Genomic DNA, 18,230 nt, shown 5'->3' with positions numbered 1-18,230 from the left:
GATGGTTGAGTACTTTTTAGAAAAAATATTTCATTAATTCTTTGGACATTTTGTACAATGAATTTTGTAGAATTTATTTTTTTTACTTTTGCTTGTTGAGAATTTTGTTTACAAGAACTATGTTTACATCATTTGTGTCACATCCTCTCCCTCCACCACATTTATTGTCCCCATCCTCCATGTAAAATACATAAATTCTCTGTTAAATAATTTTATATATATACAGAGAGATAGAGATATGCACACAAAGACAGAGAAGGACACAAACACCTAATGAGTATATTTACTGATGCTGGCATGAGCTCACTCCTAGAGAAGGCTGGAATCCATCTCTTAGCACTCATTGATTGCCTGTGGTTCTCCATCGAGGGGTGTGGACATATGAGATTTCCCCATCTCTTTTCCATGTCTGCTGTTGGTGTTATTCAGTAGTCCATATTTAAGTGACTGGTTAGGATATCATAAATGTGGCTTTGCTGTTATAGAGAAGACAGTCTCTCACCCAGCACCCTAGTCATTCAAGTCTAGGGTAATGGGTAGGAAGTGAAAGCATAGAGATGCCTGAAGACAGACCTAGCTGGTGGTGAAGGCCTAACCCAATCAATGCTTGAAACACATTTACCTATGGAGTTTGGGGCTTTGGGAGATGGTGACAATAGGAAAATCCTGGAATCACTCAGAGGACTTGGGGAAGAAAGGAAAAACATACAGCATCTCAGTGACTATGGTGGGTACAGCTCCTCTGTGCAGCTCCACTGGATATTTCATGAATTCATCGCCCACTTGAGCATCAGATAAAGCATTATTCTAATTTATATTTATAATAAGAATGGCAGATAAATGTTGGTGGAAGAATTTGAAAGATCAGAAAATAGAGAGAAGACTCTAGTTGATTCCTGCCTCTTCCATTCCTCTATCCAAAAGGGCAGATATCCTCTCTCTGCCCCACCTTAGTACTTCCCATCTCCCCACTGACTACAATCCACCAAACTTCTATGGTTAATTTAGGTCACCTAGTGGCTAGCATCATCCTCTTACTCCAAGCAATCTGTTTTCATTATAATACAATCAAAATATCACACAATAGGAACACAGATATTTGAAGTATAATGTAAAATATTAAGACTATGAAGGTTCAATAAAGATATTCCTGTAGTTTTGAAAAGAATTTTAATCTGGTCTCATGAAAAGGAGATAACACTTCGGGACAAAGATGCACCCTAATAGCCCTGCACTGGAGGCCAAAATGGAGAAGACCTCCACAGCCACCATGACCTTTCCCTTTGTGCTGTGGTAGACAGGGAGGAAAGTGATCCAGACACTGCAGAACACCAGCATGCTGAAGGTTAGGAATTTGGCTTCATTGAATCTCTCAGGAAGATTCCTGGCCAAGAATGCAACACTGAAACTTCCCAGAGCTAAGGAACCCAAGTATCCCAGGACAAAATGGAATGCAATGACGGAGCCTTTGTTACACACAATGATGATCTGCCCATGTTCAGACAAATCTGTGTCAATAAAGGGGGGTGATGTTGCCAGCCATATTGCACAGATAACAAGTTGGACCAGGGTACAGATGGGAATGACAAAGTTAGGTGCCCCTGATACCAGCATGCCTCTCATCCTTCTTCCTGGAGTAGTGAGCTTGAAGGCCAGCACTACAGTAATTGTCTTGGCCAAGACAGTAGATACAGCAAATGTGAAAAAGACTCCAAATGTGGTTTGCTGCAGGATGCAGGTGACTATGTTGGGATGCCCAATGAAGAGCAAAGAGCAGAGGAAACATAAGCCAATGGAGACCAGTAGGATGTAGCTGAGAGTGCGGTTATTGGCCTTCACAATGGGGGTGCCATTGTACTTAACAAAAGACCCAAGAACTAGAGCTGTGAGGGATGAAAAGCACAGGGACAGGCAGGCCAGAGTCATCCCCAATGGGTTTTCATAAGCCAGAAAGGAGACATGTCTTTGATAGCAGTGTGTGTGTTCTGCATTGGAATACTGGTCATCGGGACATCTCACACACTGCTCCATATCTGTTGAAGAACATTAACCATAAACTCATATAAAATTTCATCATTATATACTCATTAGTATCTTATAAATCAGATGATACCTCAATAACCATTTTGGTGTTCAGCAACAACTGTCTTCCTTATTGTTGCTGGGAGAAGTTAGGTCAGGCTGCTCTGCAATAGTCCATCCTTGATGATGGAGCATGTCACATTCATCATAAAGGAAGCTGAGAAATAAATACTTATTCTTGTTTATAAAATTCCATATTAACTAGATTTTTAAAAATAAGAAAAATACTTTGTTTTGGGGTGCATTTATATGGTAATAGAAGGGAGCTCAGATTAGTCAATGCTTCAAATTTTAAATTTATTTTATACAAATTTGTGGACTGTGCATATGTGGTGGTTAGTTATAGTAAACCCAATATGCTCATAGATTTGAATGCTTGGTCACTAGGCAGTGGCACCATTGAAAAGATTAAGATATGTGTTCTTATACTACTATATGTGGTCTTATTTGAGGAAATTTATCACTGAGGATGAACTTTGACATTTGAAAAGTTCGAGTAAACCCCAATGTAACTCTTTCTGCTGCCTGAGGTACTGGATACAGAACACTCAGATTCTTCTCCAGAAACATGCCTATCTCTGTGTTGCCATATTATGATAATGGACTAAACCTCTGAAACTGTAAGCAAGCCCCAATTAAATGATTTGTAAGTATTGTTATGGTTATGGTGTCTCTTAACAGCAATATAGCATACATTAAGACAAAAATATGGAGTGAGATATTGTTGTGACAGACCTGACCAATGATGCTGGTTGGCAGGATGTTTGCTTTGTGACTGTGGATTAGGAAAGCAGTTGAATGTTTTAAGTGAGACTTAATGGACTATACTAGCAGGAATAAGGAAGACAGTCCTAAGGGATATTTAAACTGTTAGGACCAGCTCAAGTTGTTTCAGAGTGGAAGAAAATTAGTAAATGACCTTGAGACTGGTCCTTATATATTTTCACAAAATTGTGTCAGAATTTTGCCCTGATCCCAAAAATGTGCTGAGGCTAAATTGTAGAGTTTTGGGTAATGAACACTGAGGAAATTTTAAGATAGCCTATTGTTGCTGGCCAGTGATGTCACACACCTACAATTCCACCACTTGGGAGGCAGATGCAGGTAGATTTCTATGAGTTCAAGGCCATCCTTATCTACAAATCAAGTTCCAGGAATAACAGGAGTATTACACACAGAAACCCAATCTCAAAAATTAAAAATAAGGCCAGTCTTGTATTGGCATTCTCCTATGGCTATTCATGGTCACTCTTATACAAGTCTATAATAGAAAGGAGCCATATGTGCATGGAAATATATAAAAGGTACAGTTTGGAAGTAAAGGAGCACCAGAAATTGTAATGGAACTAATTCCAGAGCTCAAAAAGATAAAAAGTATAAAGAAAAGCATAATGGTAAATACAGCAAAGGGAGTGAAATCTCAGGACAAGAACCCATGGAGCTAAGCTTCTATCTTGTGAAAAGGAAGTAAGTAAGCTTCAGCACTTGAAGCAAATCATCAAAATTCGAAATCTGGTGAAAACGTATTAGAAAAAGAGGGCCAAGTTCCAGCACCAAAAAGCAGAAGATTTTGGAAGATGTGGTCACACAGTTCTGGCTTTGAGTAAAGTATGGAAGAAAGGAATTGTGGAATCTCCCTCCTTGGTTAAATAAAGCCACTAGGCCAGGTGTTTCTCAAAGGTCTTCTTGCATGCAGGCCAACAGAGTGATGCTGTGAAGAGAAGCCTGGGTTTCATTAGAGATCTCAGCATGTTGAAGATGCCATTTTCATGAGGTGTCTGACAAGAAGATGTTCAGACAGGGTGTTGATCCAGCCCAAAGGAGAGAAGTTTGATGTAGTCAACAAAACAGAAAGGAATTGAAGATCTGAAGAGTGATTTTCCAGCAGACATGGAGATGCAGAATTTGGAGTTTTCTCTGCTGTATTTTGGTCTTTTCTTTGAGTCAGTAATTCCTCATTTTGTCCCCTTTCCTCCCCTTTGAAATGACAGTATATATTGTGTGCCATTATGCTGCAAGTATGTGATCTACCTTTTTAGTTTAATTTTACAAGCTGTTACACTTCAGAGACAGCCACGAATCTCAGAAAACACTAAACATTGAACACTCAAACAGGGTTGAGACTCTGATAGATTATGAGTACTTTTGGAGTTGCACTAAATGTGATTTGTATTCTTATATGCCTACAAGCCTATGGAGACAAGAGAGTGGCATGTGTGGTTTAAATGAGAATGACCCCCATAGGTTCATAGGTTTGGATTCTTGTTCTCTAGAGAGAGTCACTACTTGAAAGGATTAAAAGATGTGTTCTTTTTGGAGTATATGTGGCATTGTTGGAGAAAGTGTGACACTGAGGATGGAGTTTGGTTCCTCAAAAACTCAAGTAGCCCCCAGTGTCTCTCTCTTCTTTCTGTCTGAGGATCTGGATATAGAACACTCAGTCACTTTTCGAGAATCATACCTGCCTGTGTGCTGCTGGCCTTCTTGCTGTTACAATAATAGACTAAAACTCTGGAAGTGTAAGGAAGCCCCAGTTATATGATTTCTTCAACAAGAATAGTCAGGTTCATGGTGCCTTTTCATAGCAATAGCATACTTATTGAGACAGCATGTCAAGATCCCAAAGCCAACTGATACAATGCATTGTGTACTTTGCTTGGGTCCTTAGTGAGTATCTACATATAGGGTCAAAGATGTATAATTCTCTCACATACATACTGTTTGCAAAAGCAACATTTTTATGAAAGAAGCTGCATGTCCCATCACCAAAATGTCCTTTAGTTTATTTCTATTTTGTCAACAATTAACGCGAGCATTTGGATAAAAGGACATTTATTTTTTCCACCAAGTTTTATTCCTATGATTTTTGGTATATGGACTACACTAAATTCACATTTACTTTTATTCTTATAACTACTCACCAGTATATTAGAAGCAAAACATTAAATACAAACTACTCATCAATTTTAAGTATGTCCCAACATAAAAAGATAGATTCTTTAAAAAATATATTTAAATTTTTATTCATACTTATATTTGCAATTAATCTCCCTTGTCCTTTTGCAATTGATTTCAGAATGGAGGGTACATGTCAAAATCTTTCAAGTGAGACTAATGATAGGTGCTTAATGGAGAAATGAAGGGGATGTAATTACATTTAATAAGAGTACTCTTGTATGTATGTGGCATGCATAAATGTGTATTAATGATTGTATGTATGAGGGATTTTTGCAAATCAATGTGAGCATACGTGCATTTCTGCATGTATTTGGAGTTTGAAGACTGTCATCAGGTGTTTGTCTCACTTCCCACTCTGTGATGACACTGGTCTTGTCAGAATAGCAGCAGATGGCAACTGATTTCAGGGGATCAGCCACCAGGAAACAAAACCCTGACAGGTTAATATCGTATAGGGAAAACTCCAAGAGTCTCAGCCCCAGTGTGTTTCCTAATACTTCTGGGCCTTAACATTTTATCCCACTGCCATTTTTCTCTGGTATCTGGCATAGAGAGAATGGACATGGGAAGATCCCCACTGCCCTTAATTCAGCACAATCATCTCAGAGAAATCCTGTACTACTGGGCATTTTTACCTGTGGCATATTATAAAGATGATTTCCTCCTAAGCTGTACTGTTTAGCTGAAGTAATAATTTTATACAATAAGAGTGTTAGCTTAATAGGATTTTGATGGCAGAGGGTTTTAATGAATATAATAAGGGGTTATGACCGAAGTTAGTTTAGTGGAAAAATAGCATAGGTGATGGTAGGATAAACTGTTGCTAAGGCCTCTGGTATAGCAGAGGCTGCAGAGGCCAAAAATAAACAAGGAAGCGTCACATATGGAGAACACATAATGTCTATTGCGAGGCTGTCAATACAGCCTTAGATTAATGACTAAGAAAAACAACTGAATCCCAGTAGCCAAGCTCATTTGAATTCTTTTAATATTTATTTTGGGAGATATGCTCACAGATTTCAGAGTGCATCATAGCTAAAACAAATCTTTGAAAATAACTTAAGGTTTTACTAAGATGTTTTGTCAAATACCTTTGATGTGAAAAACCCAAGAAGACATTCTAAAGTTTACAAAGTCACATAGATAAGTGATGGATTTGTTATAGATATGGAACAAAAACAAAGCAGACCAATTATTATTAGCTGATGTGCCTTTGTTGCTTGGATGTGTTGGTGACCAATGGCGAAGATTGTTTCATTTTTCCCATTTCTACCCTCAATTCTTGATATAAAAACTACTGATGAGTGGGCATGCATCATCAGGATTTAATAGAGCTGACTGATTCCTTTCATATTAAAGTTTTAAATTGTGATTCTTCTAAGATTTCTTATAGATTACCCTTTCCGATAAATAGTAAAACGATTGGTCCTTTCTTTATAACTATAAATAGCAGCCTGCCAGCCAAAGAACCAGCTGAACTATAAATAGCAGTCTACCAGCCAAAGAACCAGCTGAGAAAAATAGCTTGTTTGCTCACACTTTGTTAATCTATAACTAATTGCTTGGACAGGAATGTATGTGAGTGTCTGGGTCCATTTGCTTTCCCCTTGTAATATGTAAAATATTTAATCATGTAAGGGATGTGGAAAAGCTGCTTTTTTTTCACTTGTATTCATGGTAATCAATCACTTAAAAAATAGAATATAGACACATTGTAATTCTTAAATTGCTTAAAAGATATTTCTGGGGCAAATAAGCTGTAAGGGAACACAAGAAAAATATAGAGGAAAATAAGAATACAGAAGAATAAAGAAAAATACAGATGGAAACTATAAACAGAGCATGTGTGTGTGCTTAACACCTCAGATAAAAAAGTCTTAGTTCAGCCGGGCAGTGTTGGCACACACCTTTAATCCCAGCACTCAGGAGGCAGAGGCAGGCTGATCTCTGTGAGTTCGAGGCCAGGCTGGACCGACAGCCTCCAAAACAATACAGAGAAACCCTGTCTCGTAACCCCCCCCCAAAAAGTCTTAGTTCACTGACTTCTTGGATTCCCATCCAGCCCTACCCTGATGGAGGCTGGTCCTTAAAGCAGTAGTTATCGCAGTAGACCCCTTTTTTTCCCACCTACATATTTCATGCTAGCTGGCATGCAAGATTATGCATACTCAGAATCCTGCCCTTATCTCTTGTTAGGATATGATTGCTGAACAGAACCATATATTTGTGTGCATTTTTGGGATCTGCAATCTTGTTCTAATCCTTTCACACTAAGTGATTCATTCTATAATCTATTCCAGAAAATCTTAAATACATTTCATTAGCAAGTCTATAGCCTAAAAGTTTCATCTTTGTTAGGGACCAAACTAGGTGTCAGGCAGAAAAGATTGTGGACTGATAAAATAATGAATACAATTGTGTAAAAACAAAGGTTTAGGAAAATTAGAAATACACATAACAATAATAACAATACTGTGTGTACATTTTCTTGTGAAATAAGATACAAAATGCTTTTGATTTTCATTAAATGTCCTTTGAAAAATATAAAATCTGTAACCATCATTATATGAGCAAGATGTGCAGCTCAAGGAAAACAGTGTGTGTTCATTCAAAGTTTCACAATATTCTCGACATCAGGAAAATCATTAAATTAAAAATGATTTTTTTGTCTTCAGTTTATTTTCGGGCACTTTGTAGTTTTCAAAAGAGAAACTATTCAGCTTCAGCAATTTTTTTTGTACACAAACACATACCTGTCTCATTGGAAATCTCATTCTCAGGGCACTGGGTACAATCAAAGCAGCAGTCTGGTGTTTGCTCCTGATGAAATTTCCTGAACCCTGGAGTGCACATCATACTGCATGTGGACGTGGGAACCTGAAGCAAATGACATATGCATTTGTAGCAGACATGAGTTACACATGTTCTTCTATTACCTCTGAAAATCAGGTCTCTGAGCATTTTATGTGAGCCTGACGTGAAAATGAATGCCATACAATATTTAGTACATTGTGTAAAATTCTTTTTATAACATATTGACTGTAGAGATTAGAGCTTGCTTCTGCCTATATTGAAATGATCCGGCCGGGCGTTGGTGGCGCACGCCTTTAATCCCAGCACTTGGGAGGCAGAGGCAGGTGGATCTCTGTGAGTTCGAGACCAGCCTGGTCTACAAGAGCTAGTTCCAGGACAGCCTCCAAAGCCACAGAGAAACCCTGTCTCGAAAAACCAAAAAAAAAAAAAAAAAAAAAAAAGAAATGATCCAACAAGAATACTTAGGAGGTAGACATTGTTCTTAAATGGTTTACACATCAAAATCAAGTATAATGAGGGGTTCAGAGGGAAAGCTGTTACGGGGTTAATGTGAACAAAGCTTGCATTAGGAGACTGTCACAAACTTAAACATTTTTAAGTTAAAATGAAAGTTTAGAATACAATAAAATATTTCTGGAAACAAATACATGATATCCTTGGCTAGGCTACAAAATATTCACACAGAATCACCAAATTTCAATGTGTATAGCTTTGTTACAAAAATTTAATAGCCCAAATATTTTTATTTTGTATATGTATTTCCATGGTGTGGGTGAATTGGAAGGTAACTTTAGCTGTCCATGGAAGCCACATACATTGAATACCCATGACCCAGATGTGTTGGAAGTTGTAAGCCGTCTAACACAGGCACTTTGTGAACCGAGTTTGTTCACAAAGTGCCCAAGAGCAGTGATTGTTGTTAATCACCAAGCAATCACCTTGATGCCACAACTCTATTTAGAACACACATGTACAGAAAAGAATGAAAAATATGCCATACATACCTGCATTGTTCCCATGGCCAACTCTAACTCTTCAGAAATATCCAGTTGGTGGCTTTGTGGGGAATAGGAGTAATAGCCTCCTATTTTCACCTTTAATCCAAAGCCTTGAGGGAAATTCCAAATGTTGTAAATGTCATAATCTCCACACAGTTTTTTTCTGAGATTCATGTCTATCAGCTCACCAACAGGGTTCGTAAATATCCTGCTCTTCAGTAGAGAAACCGTCTAAGCGAGATGCATCATTAAATGATTACATACACATACCCAGTAAGGCAAATTGACATTGTGAATGACCCCTAATATTTAATTTCTTCAAGAAAAGGAAACTCTATTAGTATATGGCATCTAGTACAATACAAGATATCTCACAGGTAACTGAAGTTTATTATCCTTCATAAAATTTTACATGGTGAACAGAGTCAGAATAAATGCCTACAAAACATTGAGTATCATAGTGAAAAAAGAAACTGAGTATTTATTACTTGCATGAAAACTGCCAAAATAATTTTAGAATAAAGAAAAGTCATAAAATTAAGAAGAACTTAAAGGACTGGAAGTTTCTGAAAGAAAGACAGGAAGTGTGTATCATATAAATTCAGTTTACAAATATGAAAAAATAAAATTAATAAGAACATGAAGCCTATACTTTTCCTTATGTAATTGATGCTTCAAATAATAAATCATGTTATTAATCAGTATTTATTTTGTCTCTTGGGAAAGAAATCCTTTTGTAGTTCTCACTGAGGATTTTATGATGAATTTTTCAATTATCATTTCCAATATTGAACTCATTTGGAAAAATAAAATTAAAAACAGCTGATCTTCAGACAAACCATTTTCATTCACTGAATGTTAATGTTGTGATGTCTATTTATTCACATAAAGGATTCATATTAGGGACTACTGAGCAATAGAAACCTTTGAACTTAGAAAACATTCTATGACAAATGCCTATGAACAATTGTGGGGCCGTTTAAAAATATCATGATTAAGCATGATAGAAAATAAGGTATTTTACCTGATGACAGTCATAAAATATTCCTTTGAGTTCAGGTATTTGCTGAGAGTCTACTTGTTGAAGAATGATTTCATGGTAGGTGTGGGCCACAACATATACAGCATTGTATAAATTGTAACCCTCTTCACTCAGGACCATGTCAAATTCCTGGTGTGATAACTGCTCCAATATAGTATTGAATGAACAGTGATTCATTGAGCTATGATTGCTATTAAAGACTGAACAATTAAAATAATTCCACTTTGTTCTCATCTGGGTAATGTCTACTGGATATTTGGAAGTGTTCAATGTTCTCATGAAATTCCTAAATTTAGATACCTTATCATGGTGGTGTGCAAAAGTGACAGTCCCATGGAAAGGGTCAAGGCTGAAATCTCTCTTAATTGTCATGACATCCCATTGTGAGGTGGTGACCCAGATTCTCTGTACTCCTAAATATGCCCATCTTCTGAAGCTGAATTCTAGGGTAGAGTTCATATCACCATAAATGACAGCAACCTTTCCTGATGATGTCATGATTTGGTCGTCATATATTACAGCTCTTGCCATGTATAACCGCGTGCTATCTGGGATCACACTCACAAAAGCTAAACAAATTCCATTTCTTTGCATCTCTACTCTCAAGTCTGAGAGAAACTGGATTCCCTGGTCATTATCTAAGATGACCAGCCCTATTCAGGTCCATGTAAAATAAAGCATCAAAGAGACCATGGCATGGGGCAAACATGTATCCTTGTGTGCTATCTGGTAGACATAGGGAAACAGGACATTGTCACTCAGGACAGGATGAAATGGCCCAAAGAAAATCTGAAGGATAAAGAATAGAGGAAGCAATGTGAGGAATATGATTGGCAGGATGTTCATTCTTAGATATGAGTTATGTTACCTTCCAGAACTCCAGCAAAAGACAATAAGATTATCCTATAAATTGTATGTATTTGTCCTATTGGATTATAGAATATTTCTGACAAGTCTGAATGTTCAACAAAATTTTGGGATGTTTCCCAAATTGATTTATTCTTGCAATACAAAGAAATGTTGGTGATGTGTGAATATGTGATTTTTAAAAATACTTTAAAATAAGTAGATCAACACACACAAACACATGCTGCACATTCTCTGTAGGATCTTGGGATTGTCATAGACAAGATATTATCTCTCCTTTAACAACACAGTCTCACCTCTGGTTTCATGGTGTAGGTTGTCAATTTTACAGATGTAGTCCATGATGGTCCTGTAAGAGCTACATTACATACAGTTGTTCCACAGGCATAATTAGGTAATTTTAAGTAGCTACTTTGTGGTGAATGTACTAAATCGATCGTATTCAATGTATCAAAACACATGCCAGAAGTGATGGAAAAATAGAAAGACATATTGGGTAAAATATAAGGGTTCCTGTTGATCTCATCAGTAGCAAAAAACAATACCAGGAAAAACTCATATTTTCTCGTTGGTATTCTAAAAAAAGATACATGAGCATCATGGGTGGTGTTACAAATATAAAATTTTCAAAACAATTGAAGCAAATATTTTTCTATGCCCCCTCCAAATTTCTGTATTAATTATACCATTTCCAATGTAAGGGCATGGAAGAAGAGACATATTTAAATATACTTAAGGTTGAAAACATTTTCAGAAGTCATCTAAATACATCATTCTGATATAAGATTTTTATATTTGTGAAAATCCGGAAAGATCTTGTGTGATCTCTTAATGTTATCCAAGAACTAGAACACAGCCATAGACATTCAGTATTTATATATTTGTTTTAGGATTGTCATTAAGGAGAAACCTGAAAAAACATTACTTGAATCATATACAGGATGCTACTTTATCCTTTAATGGTTAAAGGACAATTTTATAAGTATTAACATTTAACAAATTTAATTAAGTTAAAATTTCACTCATGCATACAAAGTATCTTGATCATATTGAGCACATCAGGAATTATACACTAAATCAATACCCACAAACCCCAATAGAAGACAAGGGCAGGTCAGCATAATGCCTGAATCCTTACACCACGATCAAACACAAGCCATAACAAGCAACAAAAACTCCAGTTATGATGCATTCCCTGGGACCCTGCTACTGCTCCTGCCATATCTCAGTGATATATCCCAAGACTAAAAGTAAACAGAGAATCCACTGCTTCACAAGTGACCATCCCATTCATCAGAAGTCTATCTCAAACTTGGGTGGAGAACCTTTGCTCATCCACAGCTCACATAGGCCAGAAACTCACAGAGGAAACACAAGGATGCAAGCACCCATCCAACAAAAAATTCAGTATCTAGACCAATAATCATCTCAAATCCAGATGCCTCAACACCAGTGTAAGGATATAATCAACAAGAACCAAGTCCATTTCTCACCTACAAAGCTGAAGTATTTTACTATAGCAATTGCAAAATATACCAACACATCTGAAGCACAAGAAAAAGACCTTAAAATCAACTGTATGAAGACAATAGTAGGCCTTAAAAGGAAAGTATATAAATCCTTTAAAGAAAGCCAAGAAAAAACAAAGAGTTGTAGGAAATGATTAAAGTTGTTGAAGACCTAAAAATGGAAATAGAAGCAAAAAAGAAAACACAAAATGAATGAACTCTGGAAATGGAAAACCTAGGTAAGCATCACTAACAGAGTATAAGAGATGGAAGAGAGAATCTCAGGTGTTGAAAATATTATAGAAGAAATGAATATAGCAGGCAAGGAAAATGTTAAATGTAAAAAAATCCTAACACAAACCATCAAGAAAATCTGCAAAGCCATGAAAAGTCTAAAACTAAGAATAATAGAAATAAAAGAAGAAGAATGTGAGATGAGTTTCCCAGAAGATATATTCCAAAAAATCATGGAAGAAAATAATTCTAACCTAAAGAAGGACATGCCTTTAAAGGTACAGAAAGCTACAACTAGAAAAACATAGGCAATAGATAATCCCACCTCACCAACAACCAAAAGAAAAAGGGGGTGGAAATCCACACACAATTTCACTACCACCAACAACTCCAAAACAAACAAGAATTAGCAATCAATGGTGATTAATATCCCTCAATATTTATGGTCTTATCTTGCCCACAGAAAGACACAGGCTGACAGAATGGATTCAAAGACAGAAACCATCCTTCTGCTGCATAAAAAACACACCTCAGCTTCAAAGACATATGTTACCTCAGAGTTAAGGGTTGGGAAAAGATTTTCCAATCTAATGGACCCAAGAAACAAGCAGGAGTAACAATTATAACATAACAAATTAGACTGTATATTAAAATCAATCAAAAGAGATGAAGGAGGTCATTTCATACTCATCACAGGAGAAATTCACCAAGATGTAGTCTCAATTCTGAACATCTGTGCTCCAAATACAAGGGTGCCCATATTCGTAAAAAAAACATTAGTAAAACTTAAAACACACATAAAACCCTACACACTCATATTGGGAGACTTCAACACCCCACTGTCACCACCAGACAGGAATACCAGGCAAAATCTCAACAAAGAAACAAAGGAACTAATAGAAGTTATGACCCAATTAGGTTTAATGCACATCTATAGAACAATCCATACAAACACAAAAGAATATACCTTATTCTCAGTGCCACATGGACCTTTCTCAAAAATCAACCACCTACTTGGCAACATGGCAACCCTCAGAGGGTACAAAAAGTTGTAATAATTCCATGTTTCTTATCAGACCAACATGCTTTAAAGTTAGTATTCAAGAACAACACTAATTGTGGAAAGCCTGCAAACTCATGAAAATTTAATAATGTGCAATTGTACCATTTCTGGGTCAAAGAAGAAATTACAGACTTCCTAGAATTCAATGAGAATGAAGACATAACATACCCAAACTTATGGGACACTTTGAAAGCAGTGCTAAGAGGAAAGCTCATAGCACTAAGTGCCCACATGAAGAAAGTGAAGAAAAGTCACACTAGGAATTAACAGCACAATTGAAAGTTTGAGAACACAAAGAAGCAAACTCACCCTGGATGAATAGATCCCAGGAAATAATTAAATTGAGTGCTGAAATCAATAAAGTAGAAACTAGGAAAACCATACAAAGAATCAATGTAACAAAAAGTTGGTTCTTTGGGAACTCAACAAGATAGACAAACCTTTATCTAAACTTACCAAATGGCAGAGTGTGAACATGCAAATTAATAAAATCAGAAATGAAAGGTGGGACATAACAATGGACAATAAAGAAATCTAGAGAATCATCAGGACATACTTTGTAATTCTGTACTCCACAAAATTTGAAAATTTAAAGGATATCATTTACTAAAATTAAATCAAGCAGAGATAAGCAATTTAAATACACCTATAACCATCTAGGAGAAAAGCAGTCATCAAAAGTTTCCCAATCATAAAAAAGCCCAGGTCCAGATGGTCTCAGTACAGAATTCTACCAGAAATTCAAAGAACAGCTAATACCAATTCTCCTCAAAGTATTACATGCAAGTGAAGCAGAAGGATCATTGCCAAACTCTTTTTAGAGGCTTAAATAAACTAGATAACCAAGCCACAAGACTACAAAACTAAGAAAAAGAAATTCAGACCAATACCCCTCATGAACACTGATGCAAAAATACTCAATAAAATACTGGCAAATTGAATCCAAGAACACATCAGTAAAACAATCCACCATGATCATGTAAGATTCATCCCAGGGATGGAGGGATGGTTCAGCATATGAAAATTCATCAACATAATCCACCATATAAACTAGCTGAGAAACAAAAATCACATGATAATCTCACTAGATGCTGAAAAAGCCTTTGACAAAATCCAAAACCCCTTCTTGATAAAGGTCTTGGAGAGATCAGGGATAACAGGAACATGCCTAAACATAATAAAAGCTATATGCAGTAAACCAACAGCCAATATCAAACTAAATGGAGAGAAACCCAAAGCAATTCCTCTAAAATTAGGAACAAGACAAGGTTGTCCACTCTCTCCATACCTTTTCAACATTGTACTTGAAGTTCTAGCCAGAGCAATAAGACAACAAAAGGAGATCAAGGGGATACAAATCAGAAAGGAAGAGTTCAAACTTTCACTATTTGCAGATGATATGATAGTTTACATAAGTGACCCAAAGAACTCTACCAGGGAACTCCTATAGCTGATAAACACCTTCAGCAAAGTGGCAGGCTGCAAGATGAACTCAAGAAAATCAGTAGCCCTACTATGTACAGACAATAAAAGGGTTGAGAAAGAAATCAGAGAATCATCACCCTTTACAGTCGCCGCAACAACATAAAATACCTTGGGGTAACGCTAACCAAACAAGTGAAAGTCCTGTATGGCAAGAACTTTGAGTCTTTAAAGAAAGAAATTAAAGAAGACACCAGAAACTGGAAAGATCTCTCATGCTTTTGGATAGGTAGAGTCAACATAGTAAAAATGGCAATCTAGCCAAAAGCAATCTACAGATTCAAAGTAATCCCCATCAAAATCCCAGCACAATTCTTCACAGACCTTGAAAGAACAATTCTCAACTTTATATGAAAAAGCAATAGACCCAGAATACCCAAAACAATCATGTTCAACAATGTAACATCCAGAGGCATCACCATCCCTGGCTTCAAACTCTATTATAAAGCTATAGTCCTGAAAACAGCTTGGTATTGGCACAAAGGTGGACAGGTAGTCCAATGGAATTGAATTGAAAATCCTGAAAGTAACCCACACAGTACAAACACCTGATTGTTGACAAAGAAGCTAAAAATACACAATGGAAAGAAGAAAGCATCTTGAACAAATGGTGCTGGCATAACTGGATGCTGGCATGTAGAAGACTGCAGATTGTTCCATGCCTATCACCATGCACAAAACTTAAGTCCAAATGTATCAACGACCTCAACATAAATCCAGCCACACTGAACCTCTTAGAAGAGAAACTGGGAGGTACCCTTGAATGAATTGTTACATAAGCTGGAGAAGATACAATTTTAATCAAGAAAATCTGTCTATGGGAAAGGCAGGAAGCCAAGTCTGTAGGTCATTTTATTGATTAATATTTGATGTGGGACGGCCTAGCTCACAGTAGCTCACAATAGGCAGTGACACCTATTGGTAGGTGACACTTGGTTGGTGTAAGAAAGCACTTAGAGCCAGTCAAGGGGACAAAGCAGACAGGGAGCTTCATGGCCTCCATAGCAGCCCCAGCCCTGACTGCCTTTCAATGATATACATTGATGCGAAAGCAGAAACGGATGTAAGCCTTTCATCTCCCTGAAAACAAATAGGAATTAATGACAAACACATAGAAATGTCAGCCACCTGCCTTTCCCAGCTAATGATGCATATTCGTCTTGCAGTTTACACTGCATGAAATATGTACATGTGCTAGTCAAGTGTTCATCAAATGTTTTGTTTCAAATGTAAAAACGGTAATGTTAATTATGTTTATCATTATACACTATACTTGTAAGTAATTATGTGAAATTACCTAAAGGTTATATAATGTATATACAAACAATAAATATGTATATATTTACTTAAATACATTTTGCAAAAAAGTATAGGACATAATTTTAAAAAGTGTTATCAATGAGAATTTCAATTTTGAGGTAGATATCAAAGATAAGACAGTAGAAATGAAAACCCTGGCCCAGCGAGTCCAGCTTCAGGTGAGATTGGGTCTCAGGCGGGACCGCCCGCCCATCACCCATCCCCCTAGATCTTCGGGCTGCTCCCAGCACCCAGAAGACCCGCCCACACAGGAAAGACATCAGCCCCTCCAAGACCCCAACCCCAAAGAGTCCAGCTTCAGGTGAGATTGGGTTTCCGGCGGGGACCGCCCACCCATCACCCATCCCTCCATTCCTTCAGGAGGAATCACCATACCTGACTTCAAGCTCTATTATAGAGCTATAGTCCTGAAAACAGTTTGGTATTGGCACAAAAATAGGCAGCTAGACCAATGGAACCGAATCGAAAACCCTAATTTTAACCCGCACACCTATGAACACTTGATTTTTGACAAAGAAGCTAAAACTGTACAATGGAAAAAAGAAAGCATCTTCAACAAATGGTGCTGGCATAACTGGGTACTGGTATGCAGAAGACTGCAGATAGATCCATGTTTGTCACCTTGTACAAAACTTAAGTCCAAATGGATCAAAGATCTCAACATAAATCCAGCCACACTGAAACTTTTAGAAGAGAAAGTGGGAGATACTCTTCAACGAGTTGGTACAGGAGACCACTTCCTAAACATAACACCAGTGGCGCAAACACTGAGATCGACAATTAACAAATGGGACCTCCTGAAACTAAAAAGCTTCTGTAAGGCAAAGGACACAGTCAACAAGACAAGAAGGCAGTCTACAGAATGGGAAAAGATATTCACTAACCCCACATCTGACAGAGGGCTAATCTCCAAAATTTACAAAGACCTCAAGAAACAAGTCTCCAAAACACCAAAGGATCCAATTAAAAGGTGGGGTACAGATCTAAATAGAGAATTCTCAACAGAGGAGGCTAAAATGGCCAAGAGACACTTAAGAAAGTGCTCAACATCCTTAGCCATCAGGGAAATGCAAATCAAAACAACTCTGAGATACCATCTTACTCCTGTCAGAATGGCTAAAATCAAAAACACTGAAGACAATTTATGCTGGAGAGGATGTGGAGAGAGGGGAACTCTACTCCACTGCTGGTGGGAGTGCCAACTCGTACAGCCTCTTTGGAAATCAGTGTGGAGATTCCTCAGGAAAATGGGAATTAATCTACCGCAAGACCCAGCAATTGCACTCTTGGGCATATATCCAAATGAGGCAAATTCATACAACAAGGGCATCTGATCCACTATGTTCATAGCAGCATTATTTGTAATAGCCAGAACCTGGAAGCAACCTAGATGCCCCTCAACTGAAGAGTGGGTGGAGAAAATGTGGTACATTTACACAATGGAGTTTTACTCAGCAGAAAAAAACAATGGCATCTTAAAATTCGCAGGTAAATGGATGGCACTGGATGAAGCCATCCTGAGTGAGGTAACCCAGTCACAAAAAGACAAACATGGTATGTACTCACTCATATATGGTTTCTAGAGAGTCTGGGAAACAGGAAAGAACCTAAAAGATATGCATATATGAATAGTATCCAAGAGAAGAGGATTGAGACAAGATCCTCTGAATGGATGGGGAACACGGTGAGGGGTAAGGGGGAGTGGGAGCTGGGAAGAAGAGAGGGGGAGAAGAAAAAGACAGAGTAGTTCATGGGGGAACAGGAAGTTGAGTGGGTGGGGGTAGAATAGGGGGAAGAGGGAATCAGGCACCAGAGTGACCTCCAGTGACCTAAAGGGATAACACCAATTGGCAAGCTAAGTA

The 18,230-nt window shown here is 37.5% G+C and overlaps 1 pseudogene; it reads right to left on the bottom strand.

Moving 5' to 3' along the window:
• Positions 1 to 1,170: 1,170 nt before the first annotated feature.
• Positions 1,171 to 11,084, bottom strand: LOC101844852 (annotated as a pseudogene).
• Positions 11,085 to 18,230: the final 7,146 nt, after the last annotated feature.

The sequence above is a fragment of the Mesocricetus auratus genome, unplaced genomic scaffold (genome assembly GCF_017639785.1).
Source record: "Mesocricetus auratus isolate SY011 unplaced genomic scaffold, BCM_Maur_2.0 Super-Scaffold_100676, whole genome shotgun sequence".
Classification (NCBI taxonomy): Eukaryota; Metazoa; Chordata; class Mammalia; order Rodentia; family Cricetidae; genus Mesocricetus; species Mesocricetus auratus.
Note: the sequence above shows the minus strand (reverse complement) of the source record. Positions and strands in the feature narration are given on the sequence as shown.